The 20,529-nt window shown below is 41.1% G+C and overlaps 1 protein-coding gene across 2 annotated transcripts in view; it reads left to right on the top strand.

Annotated features, from left to right (window-relative positions):
- Positions 1 to 2,955: 2,955 nt before the first annotated feature.
- The window catches only part of znf217 (zinc finger protein 217), a 75,067-nt gene continuing 57,493 nt past the window's right edge, over positions 2,956 to 20,529 (top strand). The window contains exons 1-2 of one of the 2 annotated variants that reach the window (XM_072514696.1): positions 2,956 to 3,082; positions 17,071 to 17,175. The gene's annotated coding sequence lies outside the window, so the exon portion shown is untranslated. The remainder of the gene's footprint in view (positions 3,083 to 17,070; positions 17,176 to 20,529) is intronic. The other variant, XM_072514697.1, reaches the window with a different exon arrangement.

Raw genomic sequence — 20,529 nt, 5'->3', positions numbered from 1 at the left:
CTGTCTGCGTGGGTCTCACCCCCACAACTCAAAAAGATGTGCAGGGTAGGTGGATTGGCCACACTAAATTGCCCCTTAATTAGATAAAAAAGAATTGGGTATTCTAAATTTATAAAAGAAAACTTATTTTCAAAATTATTTTTAGAAATGTCTTTTCTGTAAAATATATAGCTGGAAGCTTATTCAAGGCTGATAAACAACAGGATCATATTGAAAATTATCCTTAAATATGTCAACCAAGTGAGTGTCATCAGGAAAATCAGCTGCAGGATCAGCAACACCAAGTTTAATTCATGCTTCCAACAGAAGTTATAACATTGGAATCAATGACTTGAACTCCCATAATTTTCCATTCCCTAATGCAGGGGCGCTTAAACTAATTTTAACCCATCTCAAGCTGAGATGTTCTAATTCAACATAAAAATAAAGGAGTCTGTATAGGTTCAGTTACTCACCAAAACACAGCATTAAAGAGTTAACACGTGCAGTGAACAGAAAGTTAGATAAACACACATGAGGGCGAAGGTTTAGAAGGTTAGGTTGATGCTTAAATGAAGAAACGTGGGGAAAGTGAAACATAATTACATACATGGACCTGTTGGGCTGAATGGCCTGTTTTTGAGCTGCACATTCTATGTAATTGGGACCAAGGAGCCAACCAGAATAATTGTGTTTTTTAAAATAAATTTAGAGTACCCAATTCATCTTTTCCAATTAAAGAGCAATTTACCGTGGCCAATCCACCTAGCCTGCACATCTTTGGGTTATGGGTGTGAAACCCACGAAAACATGGGGAAAATGTGCAAACTGCACACGGACAGTGATCCAGAGCCGGGATCGAACCTGGGACCTCAGCGCCGTGAGGCAGCAGTGCTAACCACTGCGCCACCGTGCTGCCCTGCCCTTCATAATCTTGTACACCTTGATCAGGTCGCCCCTCAGTCTTCTCTGCTCCAGAGACTATCCAACCTCTCTTCATAACTAAAATGTTCCACCCAGGCAACATCCTGGTGAAACGCCTCTGCACCCTCTCCAGTGCAATCACATCCTTCCTATAATGTGGTGAACAGAACTGCACACAGTACTCCAGCTGTGGCCTCACCAATGTTCTATATAATTCCAATATGGTTTGGAGTTGTGAAAAATTGGGAAGATTCTGGGCGGGAGTGTTCGCGGTCTTAGCCAGGATAGTGGAGGAGGGAGTGGACCTGGACCCTTTGGGGTTTCAGAGAAGCCGGAGCTCATGGAGAGGAGGAAGGCCGATGTCATGGCCTTTGCCTCTCTGATTGCACGGCGACGATTTTGCTGGAGTGGCGGTCGGCATCGCCACCGGGGGTAGCAGCATGATTGGGTGACCTGTGTGACTTCCTGCGGTTGGAGAAGATAAAGTATGAGTTAAGGGGCTCAGCAGGGGAGTTTGAGAAAAGGTGGGGGATGTTTGTAACCATGTTTGAGGAGCGGTTCGTCACAGGGGGGTGGGGGGGTGGGTGATGGGGAGGGGGGGGGGTGAAAATGGAGAAAAATCTGTACAAACTGTATAGTTGATTGCTGGGAAGAATGTTTCCCGGGGTGTTTATTTGCTGTAACCTACTTTGATACAGTTTTGAATAAAATGCGTTTTAAAAAATAAATAAAAATAACTCCAATATGACTACCTTGCTTTTGTAATCTGTGCCACGATTGATAAAGGTAAGTGTACCATATAGTTATTGTAACATGTCTTAACATTGCTCTGACCAGCAATCTCTGGTAGGATGGGTAACATATATTTTTATATATGACGTGAGCAGTCATATGCCTCAAGGAGGAATTATAGAATTCTGTGAAACAATGAAGTAGATGAGTTGAATGGTATCAAAGAACAAAGAAAAATTACAGCACAGGAACAGGCCCTTCGGTCCTCCAAGCCTGCGCCGATCCAGATCCTCTATCCCACCACCTTTATGTATAAACAAAATACAAAATAGTCTGGTGATGATTTGATCAGTTTGCAGCTTCATCATTTGCATATGTGTTAGTGGAATAATGTTCACATTACTCCATGAATTATTATAACATAAGTGCATGTTGAATATGAGCTGTTATGCTGCACACCGTCCAATTGTTTTGGCAATAATTTCCATATATCTGCTAGGTATCACCGGTGCTGTCGTGGTTCATAGATTTTTCATAGGAAGGCCGAGGCAGCTGCACAAGAGTCTTTGGCGTGAGCAATCAGGAACAACAAGTATTGCCTACATCCGAAAATAAATGTAGAAAGAGGAACATTTTGGGATTGGGGAAATAGGTAAGAAAAATCCTAAATCTGCAGAGAGAAGAAGCAATGGAAAGTGAATTCAATTTAAAATCTTTAGTATCTAACGTGGGTACCAAAAGAACACAGGCTAAAAACAAAATCGGTGTTAATGCCCCCACTGCTGATTGGTAAATAGCTGAGCAACCCTGCCTGCCCCTGTGACAAAAAAAGCAAATTACTTGCTGGGTGTTGGAAACTGAAACGGAAACAGTACCAAGCTGGAGAGCCTCAGCAGGTCAGACAGCATCTGTAGAGAGAGAAGGGAATTAACGTTTCGAGGCTGGATGACTCTTCGCCAGAGCTGCCCCTTTACCTACCACCTGCTTTGAAAGGGGGTGATGGGGGGGGGGGCAAGTTTGGAATCAAGTCCTGGCGAAGAGGAGAACAGAAATGAAAGGGGGGGGGGGGGGAAACAAAAAAAAATGGTTATGATCTCTCTCGGGTTTGAGGCATTTGTATTCTGGCATGGGGTTGTGGAGGGACAAAGAGGAGGGACAAGTGTGACAGCAAATAGAGAGAGGCAGAGAGAGAGAAGGGGGGAAATAGAACTCTCGCGCACGCGCCTACGGGCTATCGGCGGCGCGCCGGGCGGGAGCGTGCGCGCCCTCGCTCTTCCCCCATCCTTGAGGCGCGGGCACGAGCAGCGAGGGGCACGTGACGCCAAATAAAGGAAGGGGGAGGAGGCAGAGGCAGAGGCAGGAGTGCAGCGCGAGTGCTGGAGCAGTATCGGGGGATATAAAGTGGCGAGTAGACGGAAGGCTGCACCTAGAGCACAGGCAGCGCCAGGTAGGAGGGTAGCGCAGCGGAGCAAAGTCAATCAATAATCAGAGCGGGTTAGAAATAGAGGGAGGGTGAGGAGTGCAGACACGAAAGGAGAGGAAAGAGGCAGGTCAGTCACAGGGAATAGAATTGGGCGTTTGCTCTTGGGTGCGCGTTGTTGCACTTAACAGAATACGTGGGTTTATTTGAAACTTGTTTCGGCGTCTATTAAAGTGCGGCTTTTCTGCTGCTGCTGTTGTGGTGGCGGAGCCGGTGTTATTGGAAAGCTCGCCCCGGTATGAGGAAACGACCCCCCCCCCCCCCCAGCTACACTGAATGCAAACACATCAACATAACAAGGGCAACAAAAAAAAATCAACGGAGTTTCGGCACCGATACAAAAAAAAATTATGATCTGAGGTTTCCACCCCTCCCTCTTTATATTATACAATATATGTACGAATATAATATGTATATAACACATCGAACTTTTACGAATAGAGAGCATGACACACTGGGTCTGATCCAGCAGCTAGATTTTGGCCGGGATTGGGGGGGGGGGGGGGGGGGATTTTAAGTTTTCAGAATACATCTATCTATATATCTGGAGGGAGATAATAAAGGAGCAGAGTTTAAAAGCAGGGGGGTTGTAATAAAGAGGGTCTGGGGAAGGGTTGCTAGTCATGATGAAAGTTCATTGGTTGCTGTCAGTTCCTTTTTGTTTCGTTTGGGTTGCATTTTGTGTCCCTCAGTGGGCGATGTTTTTTTTCTGAGTGATGCAGATTGTGTATGTGGCGATCGATACATCAACCTGGAACGAATAAACTTTTAATTATGGATTTTATTGGGGTTTTTTTTTGGGGGGGGGGGGAAATTTAACGGGCGTTCAATTTATTAATTACTTCCATACCGTATGATGATCATTCCTGTAAGTTATTTTTCCTCACACACTCCCTCCCCCATTTTGTGGAGGTGGCGAGGAGGGGAGGGCAATCAAGATATTTATTGCATTAAAATAAATCAGAATAACGTCGAACTTTATGTTGTGAAGCAGTTCTATTGAGAATTGTCGCTCTTAACACTTTTTATTCTAATCAGCAACTCCCGGATCACATGGTCTAGGATTTTGTTGACTGTTGGTCGCCTACTTATCTTGCGGAGATCTTTTTTTAAAGGAACTTTTAAGGGGCTGTTTTTTTAAAGTATCTGTTGAATAGTATCTAAGTATTCGGTTGAGAATCGAAGGTTATTCAGACTTTTATCTGCTAGAAGCAGGCAGTGACTTGCTGACTAATACCATGACGGTATGGTTGGGGGTTGTGTTAGGAGAAAAGGTATCAAACACAATGACATGACAATAGCTTGAATGCCTTCACGCCATGTTTAGACATGTGTGCTGAAAGTCCCTTTTGAAGTGTACTGTAATTTTTTTTTCAACGTAATGACTGAAAACGTAGAGCTTCTATAGTATTTTCCCCAAAGCAGAGCTCATGAATGTAACTTATTGCAAAACACTTGTTTGTTGCAAAATACTTGCCTGTTGCAAAAAAAAAAAGCAGTCTCTCCATATTTCTTTTGTTGATGCATTCTGGTTCTGGAATCCTTTTGTGAGAATAGGAACTGCTTTGAATCTTTAACTGCTGAAAATAACTTTTTATCGAGTTCTATATTCAGTTTGTGATCGTACCTTCTTTTATATGATGTGTTAAATAGAAGACCTGTGTTGAATTACAATTTGTACTTATTTCTATTATAGTAATAAATTGGACAAGTGCCTGAATTTTCATAAATAGGAATCATTAATTTTAATAAAAAAAACATACCCAGGCACTGTACTAACAGGTTGTCTTAGAATACTGTTTGCCCTAAACCAACGGACTATTGTGGATTGGACTAATAATTAGTTACTAATTGACTGATTGAAACCAGGGCTGCTGGACAAATGTGCATAGGCAAGGAATAAAGTACTTGATCAAGCTTACCTGAATTGAGACAGACCATTTCCAGAGAAGTTAGTTTTTTTTGTCTTCGTCTCTGCAACCTTGATTGGAACTTCTAGTCTTTTTTTTAAACAAAGGTCAGTGGCAGCTAGCTGGCTCTCCTTCAGGGACTGAATGTTTTTTAAAAATGTCTCAAGGTTGACTTTTGTGTACTTTTTGAAATGGGCTTATTTGATGTGTTTAATTTGAAATGTTTGTTTTAGAAATAGTGGGTCGAGATTTCAATATTGTACTTGATTGCTGACTATCCATATGCAGTACAGATGAAAGACCTATCAAATATTCGGAAAGGTACACCAATGTCCCAGGCAAAACTGGGATGAGCTCATGGGCCAGACCAAATTATTGTGTTTAAAGTTGGGAAAAATAATTCTATGACTCTTTCCAGTGGTTTCATGGATGAACAAAGGTTGTTCGGTGCTGTTAAAAGGACCTTTGGCTGCTTAATGCTGATATAAAGTTTTGCAATCTATGAACTTCAGCTTCTGACCTACACCCTTTGTTACATACCATTTATTCAAGAGAATCATGTCAATTTAAAATTTCATTTGACAAATAATCAAAGAAACGTCACTGAATAATAACAAATTATCGGATGTGAGCAGCTGTAAGGATTTTAAGTAATCATAATCATATAGCGAGAAAATAATACCAGGAAGTGAAAAACAGTCTTTATCTTGTAGGTTCAGTCATGTGTAACTTAAAAACTGGTAAACCCTTTTGTCTGTAAAATGGTGTAGCTTTTCAATTTCCTTTTTATTTTAATGACTAACTGTTCTGAAAACCCCTTTTTTTGATGTGTGGAGGAAGTTCTTGGACGCTTATTTTCTAATAGCCTAATTTTAAAGCAGCCCTATATGCAGGCAGCAAGATTTTGAGAGCTAGTGTGTTTACTGAACTGTATCAATACTCAACAATAATTCAGGGTAAAGAAAGTCTATGCCCATCGCAAATTTCTTGTCCTTCTGCAACCTCCCCAACCACACTAAGTTGTAGACTTTTTTTTTCCAGTATGATTCATTGATCAAGGGAAGTGCTGCATTTGTTTATCATGATGTTGAAACTGATATCCTCCACAGGCAGAATAATGATCACAGCAGCACTATTGTTGCAGAAGCTGTGTAAAAGGTTAACCTGAACCCTGTATGCTGGAGAGCTGAAGTGTCGGGTGTTTTTGTCAGTTCAGAATAAAATTCGGTTGGCCACTTTTGTTTTTACCATGTTTTGCATCACTCAAAGCTGTGCATGATGTGATGATGTCTTCATTTTTATTTAATTGTGATATAGAGCAACTCGAGCTGTGAAGAAATGTATAGTAAATATCCAAGTTTTTTATATTGGCTTGATTTCCTGCTGAGAAGTAATATTTTACTATTCAAAAGTCAAGGCTTTGCAAATGGTCTGAGTCATAAAGCAGGATGCATTTTAGTACGGTAAACAAAGTAAGCTTCTATAGTGTAGTTTTATGCACATTTTGGTCGGTTTTGTAACTGTAGTCGGTACAGTTGGTTTTTTGTGATGTCTTGTAGCAAATACCTTGATACAGAAATCAGCTTTTGTGGTAGGTGAGACTTGCAAAAGAGCGAGGGATGTATGGAATCAATTTCATTGCCTGGTAAAAGTACAGTCCTTTGTATAGGGCTGTTGTACTTAAAATATTGTGTGCATTCTGGTTGAAGGTTTGGTTTGAAAATGGATACTTTGTCAGACATCTTGCTTTTACATTCTTAAGTATGTGTGTATATTTTATACTTTATCTGAAAATTTCTGAAATATCTAATTTAGTGGACTATTATTTGGTGGGTTTGCTTTGTACAAGTTGAAGTGGTTACTAGGCTAGTGGCTGTTTCCCACCCTTCCTTTCAGAACTGTTTTTGATATACTGGCAGCCTCCTGTGTTGTGCCGTTAAACTAAAAGCCACATCTGTCCTTCACATTAGGCATGTCAGACTGCCTGTTGGGCTTGTGGATTGTGACCTTGATGGCTTCGTACACTTATTGAAAATTTAGATAAGTCTTTACTGGTAATAGACTGCATTGATGTTTGCATTACACATGCATCCTGTACTGTATAGGGTGGAGTTTAAACAGTCCTTAAATTAGAGACATAAGATGGTTGCGTTTTAACAGTCCTAGATAATCTTTGTTTTGTAGCAGTGTCTCTTTTATTGTAGGACGTTGGTGGCTGGTTGTGATGTGTTATTGCTTTGTGCTAGTTCACCTTGTACTATGTGTTCCAGTCGACAACACTTTTTTTAAAAAAAGTGTCCGTTTAGTGTTTTAGCTGCCAGCAGATTGAAACAGCAGCTGATAAATGTAGTGTGCACAATATGTCTGCAGTGTCAAACTCAAAAGGTTTGGTTGATCACACACTTATGCTTGGTAACTGCTGTGCTTTTAGCAGTGTAATTTTGTGAATAACACAATAGGAAATTTATATCACAGTCAAGAAGCAGCCCCACCCACCTATTCTGCTTGAGTGAAATGACGGTTGTGCAAACCCCATACAGGTTGAACAAGAAAAGAGCCATTAAACTAATAGTCTAAAATAACTTAAAATCTCTGTTATATGAAATGAAAAATGCTAAGCCTTGCTATGACGTTGTCCACCTAAGAACTCACTGGGTGGTGGAATCTTCTGGAGGTGAAATGTGAGTGTACCAAAACATTTGCAGGTTACATATAAAGTGCAGAAAAGAGTTAATTAATGGGTGAGGTTAATTAGTAATTCTAATTTAGCTGCCATTTTGGGAAGAGAAGAACTGTACGTGTCTTCCAGTACTTTAAAATATTAAATAAAATAGTGGATGCTGCTTTCAATAGCTTATTTGGTAAAGCCACTGTATAATTGAACCATACAGACTAGGATGGCCCAACCCCAATTCTAGTTGCAATTTTAATTCCTTTTATTTTTCTCTTGGACAGTTTGTGACTGTGCTGAATTAGCTGATCTCAGCCAAGGTGACAGTAAGGCCCCTCCAAAGTAAGAGAAAATAAACTCTTGTTTATATTTGATGCTATCCAGTGACCCTTGCTGGAAAGTTTACATTTGTGGATGTTAGGTGAGGAACTGAATTGGACTCAACTGTAATACTTGAACAACTTGTTCCTGAATTCCCTGTTCCTGAACACACCCCAACTGGAGTCCATGCCTTCAAGAGAGGGGAAGAAAAATTGGTTGAAAAAAAAGTGGGCCAGCTGAAGTTTCATTTATGCTTCCCTCCTATTCTAAACAACAATGTTCCTAGAAATGGGTTAAAATATTTCCAGTAAAACCTGTTCAAACAAAAACTTGAAATCTAAAACCTTCATGCTGCAGTTGCTTGTGTGGATTTTTAAGTGTAGGTAGTGTGAAGAATAGTGTGTCTAAAAATAAATAACACAATGTTGTCCGGTGCTGTCACATCTTACTTAGGCACCCAATTCCTTGCCAGTTTTGAAATATATGGGTATCTGTGAAATAGTTTTGGTCTAGAACTTAGAACATTTAGTGCAGAATGAGGCCATTCGGCCCATCGACCCTGCACCGACCCACTTAAACTCTCACTTCCACCCGAACCCCATAACCTAATAACCCATTCTAACATTTTTGGACATTTAAGGGCAATTTAGCATGGCCAATCCACCTAACCTGCACGTCTTTGGACTGTGGGAGGAAACCGAAGCACCCGGAGGAAACCCACGCAGACACTGGGAGAACGTGCAGACTCTGCACAGCCAGTGACCCAGCGGGGAATCGAACCTGGGACTCTGGCGCTGTGAAGCCACAGTGCTAACCACTTGTGCTACTGTGCTGCCCTATATTCATTGTTGTAATTGGGTTGCAAATGTTGGCCTTGCCAACGATGCCCACATCCCATGAAAGAAGAAATAAACCCACCTAATTAACAGCATTGCATTCTGCTCTGCAGTCAGTCCACTGAATTCTGCTATTCTACAATGATAGTTAATGAGCAAGTGGACTCCTACAAGCTTGTAGTGCGATCCTTATGACCGCTTTGTTTTGAAAGAAAACTAGGCATAGTGAAATTTACCACTTTATAAAAAAAAAATATATATATATATATATATATATATATATGTATATGTATGTACAGTGAAATTTTGAAGAAGCCTCCCACAAGCTGGCACCGGAGTCTTTAATAGAATATATGGTCTGCTGAGTAAACTTGTGTTCTGGTAAATCAATAGCTCCAATAGCTATCTGGAAGTGGTATTTATCATACAATATGCAAAAGGAAACAAAGATGTTCTTGGTGCATAATTCTGCATCAAACCTTTTTTTGTGTATCTTCTCTGAGTACCCTCCTGTTTCTTTTTGTATACATACGAGCAGTAAACCGGCAGATGTGACCAAAGTTGCAGTAAATGTCAGGTGATTTTGTCAAAACAAATAAGCAGTTAAATGTCACCAAATCAGCAAATGCTTTGGTGTTTTTGTACCTTTTTTTTAGTCTTGCACCATCTCATCTGTTTGCATCACAAGTGAATTAAGACTGGCATTGTAGGTTTAGGTTACTTAAACTTCCCTTGCTGCCTTGATAGCAACTTCCTCTCTTTCATCTTCAGTTTCAGATATTGTCTACTATAACATTTTATTTCCTTAAGTGTATCAGCTTGCTACCTCTCATAGCTTCCACTTTGCAGCCTCAGTAATATTCAGGAACTACATACAAAAGTCATCTTTTTCCCCATCAGTTGCAAACCTTGATGGGGGTGATATATTGATATAAACTATGATGGCGAACGTAAAACGTTTTTACCTAGATAAAAGGTTTACTGAAATAATTGGCATTATTGGTCAACAGTGCTGAAACTATTTTCCTGAAACATGCTTTTTTAAAAAATAAAATCTCTGACGAAGACATGCTGCCAGATCTGAGTTTTTCCAGCATTTCTGTTTTTATTTGAATTTGGGCAGTCTTAATTTAGTGTTCCTGTTTATTTTTTTAATGTAAATTTAGAGTACCCAAGGGGCATTTAGTGTGGCCAATTCACCTACACTGCACATCTTTCTTTGGGTTGTGGGGTGAGACCCACGCAGACATGGGGAGAATGTGCAAACTCCACAAGGACAGTGGGCCAGGATCGAACCCAGTCCTCAGCGCCGTGAAGCGCCACTGCACCACCATTTTTGTAGATTTGCAATGAATCCAGTTTTGAGCTTGTTCTATCTTGATGTCATTGACTTGTTTTTCCACTCTTTGCTCACCCTGGGATGTTCACTTGCTCATTGTGCAGACGTGTGTAGACTATTTTGTTTATGGCGGATGTTACAGCCGAACCTGATTTTTATATCCCATCCTCTCTTGACATCTAGTTCCAAAAGGACTCCATAGTCTGGAGTTGTAACGCTGGCTATTTCTTCTCCCTAACCCAGGGGCACTATGGCTGCTTGCAACATTCCTACCACACCAGCTGAGAAACCAGCTAAGATTACACCGTATTGAATGTTGAATCATCTTCTGTTTGACTGAGCTAACATAAATATAATCATTCCCTTTTTTAAATATAAATTTAGAGCCCAATTTTTTTTTTTCAAAAGGGGCAATTTAGTGCGGCCAATCCACCTAACCTGCACATCTTTGGGTTGTGGGGGTGAAACCCATGCAGACACGGAGAGAATGTGCAAACTCCACACAGACAGTGACCCGGGGCCAGTCGTGTTTACCACTGCGCTACTAGTGCCACCCCAATATAATCATTCCTAATAAAAACATTTTGTTGGGCGAATTGTGTTCAATACATTGTACCTGATAGGACAGTTTATTTCTGAGTACCTGAAAGGACAGGCTACCTGTGGCCATCTGTTGTTCATGTCCATTTATCTGGTTTCTATGTGGACACATTGCTGGCAAAAACCAGTATTAGTTGTCCATCCCTAATAAATTTATGCTGACTGTATATTTGTTACACAAATGAATATTAAGCTGTTGTACATACTCGGTGCATTCTGGACCTATGCAATGATGAAGTGTGCATTGTTGGATTCAAACTCTAAATCAGAATCACCAAAGTAAAGATTTGAGTGTTATAGTGTAATCAGTAGAAAGGTAAAAAATAAAAGTTTGGGGCAGCACAGTGGTTAGCACTGCTGTTTCACAGCGCCGAGGTCCCAGGTTCGATCCTGGCTCTGGGTCACTGTCCGTGTGGAGTTTGCACATTCTCTCCCCATGCTTGCGTGGGTTTCACCCCCACATCCCAAAGATGTGCAGGGTAGGTGAATTGGCCATGCTAAATTGCCCCTTAATTGGAAAAAATGAATTGGGTACTCTAAATTATAAATAAATAAATAAAAGTTTAAAAATCAATACGTAAAGCAAAGTTGCCATGGCCCCAGATGACCATAGGCTGCTTTCCCCTTTTGAGGGAGAGACCTGACTGATGGTGATGAGGGGCAAGGTTGAGAAGATGGGGCCTTCATGAATAACCTGATCCAGTGCAGGGATTGAACCCACTGTTGGCTTTGCTTTGCATCATGAATCAGCTGTCCAGCCAACTGAGCTAAACCGGCCCCCGAAAAATACTGTTAACATTTTTAAATACAGAGGCCAAAAGAATGCTGGTGTTGCTTCAAGGTTAAGCTGCAAGCTTGGTGCTTCTTTAAAATTGCATTTATTAAAAAAAAAAAATTTAGAGTACCCAATTCATTTTTTCTTTCCAATTATTAAGGGGCAATTTAGGATGTTCAATCCACCTACCTTGCACATCTTTGGGTTGTGGGGGCGAAACCCACGCAAATACGGGGAGAATGCAAACTCCACACGGAGCCGGGATCGAACCTGGGACCTCGGCGCCGTAAGACTGCAGTGCTACCATTGCGCCACCGTGCTGCCATACTTCACTGTTTCATCTGATATCTTGGGCATCCCACTGCTACTGAGAGCTGGGAGTAAACGGAGTCCAGTTACTCTGGGGGTTCATTACAAGGCCTGAAGAGTGAGACAGAGCTGCTTCACTATTGATGCAATTATGGTTGTAAAACTAATTGTTGGCGATTTTTACAAGAAAATGGCTGTTCTTGGGCTTTTTATTATATTGGTGGGATGAAATTATTTCTTGAGGTGTATATTGTTTGTACAACTCCCAGAACCAGAACTGTTGTGGTTTTTACCTGTTTTTGTGTGCTGTCTTCGGTACAAATTTTAATTTTCTCAAATTATTAGGCCAAAGTGGAAATTTAGGCTTGAAAGAATTTGAATTGAGCAACTTTGGGAGTTATATTTGTGGTGGAATTTTTTTCTTTCAAAACCTTTTAAAGCTGTTTTTGGTTGACTTGTATGAATGTCATGCTGTGGTATAAATGTGCACATTTCTAAATTGCGAAATATAGTGAAGGTCAGAGTGATGTTGGTGTAGAAACTGAAAAGGAGAACTTGCATTTAAAAGTTTGCCAATCCAATTAGGGAGTGTCGGTGGCCCACAAGGTGAATGTGGCTATGGTGTGACACTAAATACACAAAGGTGATCACTTGAGTTTGATCCTGTACCTTATTTGAGGGTGAGGAGGAGGAATGAATTGGGCAGTTTCTCACTCTTAGCTAGTGTGCATGTGAGTTCTGATCCTGCCTACACGTCTGATGGTTTGCTGACACCAGCTGTGAATATTTGCTGCATTCACATGAATTGTGCTAATGGTTTCCCCTGGGGCTCTGGATGGGAGTAACATTTGACATGTGAAAGTAAGGTGGTCTACCTGTACAAAATTGTGTGAAACTTTAAAAAGTTGGCTCCTCTGGTACATGCCAGGCATGATTGGAGTTGAGCGCCAGTGGGATTTTTTGATCATCTTGGAGAATATTGAAAATGTGACCAGTGTAATGAGAGAAATAATTATATATTCCCTCAATATCTTCACTCCTGGACGCGTTGATCGAAATTTTAGTTTCACAGGTGCTAGTAGTAACTCTCCATGATGCCCTGCTTAAACGACTGTAGGAGGAATAGATTACAACTGAGCACCTAATCCATGCAATCATGAGATACCCAGCTACAATCCTTTTCTTGCCTTCCTTCTGCTTTCTCTTCACCCCCCCCCCTCCCCATCCCCCAAATCTAAACCCCACGCCCAGGAGTGGTTTTAAAAAGAACATATCTCTACTGTAATATTTTAAAGTTTTTAATTTTTACAAATAATGCAACAATGGCACAAATGCTTCTGTGAATACAGAAAGAGTAGAACACCAATACAGTTGGTTCAAGCTTAATCATTAACCCGAGTGCCTCCGTTTACACTGGGGGAGAAGAAGTTAAAGCCACAAAAGCATAGTGTTTTTAAATATAAATTGGAGTACCCAATTACTTTTCCACCCGATGGGGCAATTTAGCGTGGCTAATTCACCTACCCTGCACACCTTTGGGTTGTGGGGGTGAGACCCATGCAGACACGGGGAAAATGTGCAAACTCCACACAGACAGTAACCCGGGGCTAGGATTGAACCCGGGTCCTCAGCGCCATAGGTAGCAGTGCTAACCACTGCCCTACTGTGCTGCCCCAAAAGCATAGTAAAATGGTGCAGACCTTCACGTGTAGCAATTGCTCATACAGCCAAAGAAAATATTGGATAAGATTTTTGCGTCTCATTTGGGTGTGCACCAAAACATGCCCCCTCCCCAACTCCAGTTATACCAGAAGCACCAATAACACACAATGTCTTTCTCTCGGATGTGAGACCTGCCTGTACCTTTGCAGAGGTCAGTTAACAATTCTTTAAACCCAAAGAACAAATTCATGAAGACCTTCATTCTAAGGGGGTATTTTACATTTAACCACAAGAAGCAATAAATCACCAAAATCTAATGCAGAACAGTGATAATTATTTCACATACAGAAGACCAGCGAATATCGATACAATTGAAGCAGATTATCAATTGTTGTAGTTGGCATCTCCTTTCATATGGAAAATGAAAGGATACAGAGTGGGGGAATCTCAGGATAATTGGATAAAGCTATGAGTACATGGCATTATGGTGCACGTCCTCCACAGGGCAACAGCGAGAAAGCTACACTGCGATCCCTTGTGGCGTAAAAATACAACCAATTGGAACCTAACTTGGCTCCCAAGACTTCCAAGCAATGAAAGGATACCCCAGGAAAAGGGGAACAACAGGATGCTGCCGTCATGGCTTGGCAGTGGGCACACTCTCTTTTATACAGAACCAAGGATATTTAGATTTGCAGCACAACAGACCGCACTCTCCAGTCAAATCAGAGGTACCATTCAGGCCCTGCCATCACCGGGAAACGTAAAACTATTTTCCATCGTCCAGTAGAAGAATCGGTAAGTGTCTCGGGAAGGGATACAATTCTTCTGCAAGATGAGGGAACCCCTTTGGATTGGATATAACAAATCATAGCCTGTGTCAGCACCTCTGCTATCCAGATAAAGAAAGGAAAACGCAGAGAGAAGAACATGAGGATTAGCCAATAAATATCAAACATGGCCTACCAACGTACACTTTCGCAAAAAGGATACCAGGAACAGATAACGTAACCTCATAAGAAACAGGATACTACCACTCTCCTAGGGGAGCCCAAGCCTCAAGAAGGGGGGCAGTCTGGAAGACCACTTAAGGAAGCCCTCCAGTCTAATCTCCAACTAAAGACATGCTCTTAACAATGCTAAATCGAAGCACTCTGACTCTCGCTCAGGCCCCACAGAACAGGATACTACCACACCAGGGAAACCAAATCTCAAGGAGATAGTCCAGAAGCCCCCAATGTACCCTTCACCTGATCCAGAAAAACACACTACTGCCCATCTCAATCAAACTAAATTAGGATGAATGGCACACTGGAGTAGGGGCCAAAAGGGTCCTTGTGTCACTTCTTTTTAAAATTTAGAGCACTCAATTATTTTCCAATTAAGGGGCAATTTAGCTTGGCCAATCCACCTAACCTGCACATCTTTGGGTTGTGGGGGTGAAACCCACGCAGGCATGGGGGGAATGTGCAAACTCCACACGGACAGTGACCCAGAGCTGGGATTCAAACCCGGGTCCTCAGCGCCGCAGTCTCAGTGCTAACCACTGCGCCACATGCCAACCTCGCCTTGCCTCACCTTGTATGGAGGTGCCACTTAGGCCCTGCCGTCAACAAGATTCCACCCAAAACGTTAACAACAGGATGATATGCCCACTATACATTCCATGAGACAAGTAATCAAGTAACTACTGTCATTACCCACACAGTCAAGTAAATATAGAAAGGCTAGATATCCAAGGATTGACCGACCAGGGCCCAACATGCACCAGTACATCATTTCCCCTGTACTGTTCCACCAGAAGCACCAAAAACGGGTGGAGAACAACGCCAGAAGCACCAAAAATGGGGGGGGGGGGGGGGGAGAGAAAGTATTTTCCAGGATACATCTCTCTCTGTAGGAGGCTAGCAAGGATTTCTTAATCCCTAAATAACAAAAACACAAAAGGAAACCATGACACCAATAGTTCTAAAGGGGGGGTATTCCTCACCCACAATGAGGTAAACCACCTACCCACCACCCTGCTGTGATGCTACCATAAAAAATACACAAAAAATTTACTCCCTCAATGTAAAGCAAAGATTACAGCGCATTAAACATGGGTAAATACTGTACAACTCCTGTCATGCATGTCACCAACTCAACAGGCAACAAACGCCATGTGCTCATATATCATTCACCCATGTCAAGATGAAAGGAAATAACACCAAATCTGGGATATAATCACCAAAGGGAACCAAGTTCAGGATTACTGACCAACTGCAGGATAATATAATCATCCACAGAGCTTGAACGGCCAAAGCCATGACCGCATCATCTAGCAATATTGAGGATCCATCCAGAGTTTCACCGAAGCCTTTGCACTTCTGCAAAAAAACCTAGGCCCTGGCAGATGGCAAGACCTGATTGATCCGGCTTTCCGTCTTCTCGACTAATATAGAGGACGAGACAAGTAAGACCAGTGGTCAGAGTTCTCAATCAATCCCAGGTCTCGAATACTAGATACAATGTGCTCCGTTGAAGGCAAAATGGCCATCCTTCAAATCGAGATCGGAAAGCATGCTGGCCAGTTCTCTCCTTCGTTCATCTGGAAATTCCTCCCCAGTTCCCCTCCGGTGACCAGGCACAGGGATATTCCTTCTCGAGACCGGAATAAACCAGAATGTTCGACATACCATGCAGCAGGATTTCCAAGGACTGGAAGGTGAGCCCCACCAAAGGAACCGCCCTGACCTCTCTTCCCCCACTTCTCTTTAGATGTTGCTCAGTTCATCGGTGTGAGCGCAGTTGACCTGTGCCAGGGAGCAGAGACCATCGTGCGCAATTTCACTCTATGGCAGCTGTCATCACGACAGCAGCAGCATTGCTGGTGTAGGCCACTAAACCGCCACTGCGAACTGGGCCCCACTCTGACCGCCTCAGTTGAACAATGCTTTTCTTGACGAAGTCTGCTCCCCATTGCCAAAATGTAGCCAGGATCATCCAGGAACACTGCACAGGTTATACACATCAGAATATGTGTTGTGCATCAGGATTTTTAAAAAAAGGATTAAAAAAGAAGTAGCGCCAGACACAAACACAGAAGCTATCTTTATTGAGAATTTAATTTGGTTCATGTAGCTCAGTAATGTGTGATATGTGCATTTCATTTATGGTCATCAGGACCATAATATAGAATGCATGTAATTAGAGCATATTAATATTTTATTTTAATTAAGTGTATGCTTGCGGATTTATGAAGCGCTCTCCTTGCTGGTGAGTTACCGATAACCAAGTGGATAAGTGATTTTTGTTCAAAATTTATTTGTCGTTTACTGATTTCCTGTTTGTACATTTTGACCTTGAATAAAATGGAATAGCGTTATGTTGCAATGTGTAATCAGTGCAATGATTCATGCGTATATCATGTATGCAAACATTGTGCTAAACCTAGGTGATAGCGCACTTCTAGATGTACTTTCTTATTGCAGTGTATTGCATCCGGGTGTGGCACATAGCATGTCTAACCAGTCCTGTGTTTTTAATTTATAAGGTAATTGATGCCTGTTTAGGAAACAACATGGGCACACAGCACAGCTGAAGTTATCCTCATGCCTGAATGCTGACGGAAATTGAATAGAGTCCAGAATTTAACTCGGTGAGTCTGATTTTCTACAAGGTTGAAAAAGTAATTCACATGTTTTCTCTCCTGCGGTTGATATATATTTTTTATTTCATCAAGTTGAGCCTAGTCTGTATATCTGCATTCATGCCACCCTTGGTTTTATTTGCAAGGAAGTGCGTTTGAGGTTCAGGAAGGAAGTCATTTTACTTCCTCCTTTCTCCTATTATCCACATCCCAAATAATTTGCAGGCGTACAGACGTGCAACAGTTATACCTGACTCTCTCGCTTTGACTTTGATTAAGGGGTTGATATTGCAAGACGAGACATCACTGTTGGCAAGCTATGGAAGATAAAACTATCATTCTTTGGTAATTGATTTAGGAATTGTTCGATTTCTGTCAGCAGTTGTCCTTGCTGAGGTTCTCCATGGTACTGCATATGTTTATGGCTTCTTTCCATAGCGTGCCAGCTTCTGGATGTTGCTGGAGCCAGTGATGCCTGAGTGAGAGGGGTTCTGGGGTTTCATCAGGGTTATCCACACAATGTGATACAAAGTTTGAGCCTTTGACAACTGAAGAGTCAGCAGGAAAAATAGATACAATGTTTAGAGATTTCTAATATGTTAAGATTTCTGATATACTGTTACATGGTGTACCGGCAGATGTGACTTTTTGGTGGACTTCAAAACTGGAATATCAGGAGTTTGAAGCCTGAAGTATGCAACGTAAATTTATGAAGATATAGCTATTCTTACAACTTTTTGCTTTTGATTTCTTTAGGTTGATCAGTGGGAGTTCTTAATGGGCTTTTACCTCTTAAGACAGAACAATATGCAATTGTGTCCATGTATAGAAACTAATTAATATCTTGAACCTCTGTACCTGAAAATTTGGGTGGTGTATCTGAGATGAGTGTTGCTGACTGCTCCCTACTACATGTTTCACATTTTAAAAATAAATTTAGAGTACCAATTATTACTCTCCCAATTTAGTGTGGCTAATCCACCTACCCTGGGCATCTTTTTGGGGTTGTGGGGGTGGGACCCATGCAGGCACAGGGAGAATGTGCAAACTCCACACTGACTGACCCAGGGCTTGATCGAACCCGAAGTTGGTACTTTTTGATTGAGTCACTTGATTTATAGTAGGAGTTCTCCAATTAAAATTAGGCTAGCATTTTTTTGCTGTTTTAGTGAGTGGGTGGCATTGTCCATTTCTAGGTTTCTTTAGAAGGCGATTCTAACTGTCTTGCGCATGTCAACCATGTTGGTGTGGGACTGGAGTCACATAGACTTATTTCTCTTTCTCCATTCCGCCTCCTCCTCCTCCCCCCCCCCCCACATGTAAACCAATGGCTTCAGGGTCACTTTATTGATATGTTTTATTTCTAATTTTAAATTAAATTTCTCACTTCATTGTGAAATTTAAACTCAAGGCTTCACTTGAGAAACTTGCTTCCACAACAGTGCATGAGCTGAAAACAAATTTACGCACTTCTGTAGCCCACCGTTTCAGAAGTTGGATAGTAATTAAATATGTGCACACGCTGTTTTTTGAGTTTATGGCTTTTATGCTTCAGATTGATTGACACACTATCCTGCCTTTACTTGCCAATGCCTTTTATACAGTATATTTGTGTTGAAATTAATAAAAGTTTGTTCCCTGATGGTTCCTGTTGAGTGCATTGTCTGTTGTGTACTAAGTTTGTTAATCTTAGTTGGGCTCCATTGTAAAACTCAATTTGGTGGCCGCATGAGAGAGCGAGACTGGGCAATGCTTCCACACATGATTTGTTAGCCAGTGATTGCTTTTGCATTTATCTGTGGTGACTCTAGGATTGAATTAGGCCATTATGTTTTTGAAGCCAAGTAACCTATTAATGATCACTGTCAGGGTGGAAACTCCTACTTTTCTTTCCAGAACACACAGGTTAGTAATAGTCCCTTATTGCCATCTCACTTAGTCATTTGGAAAAACTAGCTCAGCTACCAGGTGAGTAAGCAACAATTTTGATTGAAAGTGGTGGTGGTAAATGCAGTCAAATTTTAAAAACTACAGCTTCCTTTTTTCTGAAACCTAAATTTTAATGTTTTTTGTTTCGTATAGTAAATTCTTGATAATTTGAAGACACTCTGATCCAATGATTTAGTTGGAAAAATAATTTGATATTTATTCAAATCATTTATAAAATAGAAAGATAGACTAGTGGAAAACTGTTTTTTAATCTTGTGCCTTGAATCCTTCAATGTAGTCATATTGAGCCTGGGTATTAAGCTGTGCATTGGCACTTTTTAAATCTGTTGACAGCTATCATTTTCTTTTAAAGTAGCGAACAAAGGAGTTTTAAGGCTGCTGCATTGAGTTTGTAGGATAAGATTACAAGACACAATTTTATACGCTTTTGAATCTATGTTTTCAAATTTAATTTGAGTTTTCAGTGAGAAAATTTAATATCACAGCTTGGTTATAACAACTCTATTTCACTGGTAGATGTATTAGTTAAATGCCTCGTTTTCTGCAGCTAACTTAGTCATTTTTCAGGCTTCATGACCTAATTTTCGGATTGCTATTTAACCCCCCACGGTTTGCATGTTTCTACCACACAAAACTGGCCTGGATTTGAGAGGGTTTCCTTTGAAACAACTGAGCTATTTTTGAGCTACCTACTGCCAATTGGTCTTCCATTTTTTTAATGGGAAGAGCCCTATTTGTGCTGCCTGAGTTTTCAAACACTGGCGATGGTGTACAGTGAACCATTACTACATGTGTAGGCTCATCCTTCTTGGTGCTCCTCTAACATGTAAAGTCCATGCAGCATGCTGACTTTGTATTGTGTGCTGCCCCTTTTTAAACTGATTGTAAATGAAGGAGCGGCATTGTTTGTTTGCTGTTCAGTCCAGAGTTCATTTGGCAAGAGGTGTTCAGACTTGTTATGCAGGTAGGTGTAATGGAGCTCGGTCAGCCAGCCAGAGGCTTTTGAGTGGAATAAGGTCTGTTACCGTTATTAGTTTCTTAATTTGTCCAAAAATATTTGTATTTATTCTTGTAATAAATAAGTAAGCAGTAGCTTGCATGTCTTTGTAGTCATATTGTACACTTCTCTCTCTCGGCCCATGTTCTCTAACAGTCCTGTGGAATGTTAGATGAACATTAAAAAACAAACTAGTTGGCATGTTTACAACCCAAGTTAATTGGATATATGATTATCATCACTGCACCAATTTAGCAGTGACAGCTGTAAGTACATTGGAAGAATCTTTGGCTTAATGCTTGTTATTTATGTGAGCTAACTTCAATATTGTAATTCTAGTCGCACTAATTTGTATTTTTTTAAAACTATAATTTTTTAAGAAGTTATCTAATACTACTTTGTCCATTGTACTAAGT

Source organism: Scyliorhinus torazame, chromosome 8, assembly GCF_047496885.1.
Source record: "Scyliorhinus torazame isolate Kashiwa2021f chromosome 8, sScyTor2.1, whole genome shotgun sequence".
Classification (NCBI taxonomy): Eukaryota; Metazoa; Chordata; class Chondrichthyes; order Carcharhiniformes; family Scyliorhinidae; genus Scyliorhinus; species Scyliorhinus torazame.
This window is presented reverse-complemented; position numbering and strand designations above follow the sequence as displayed.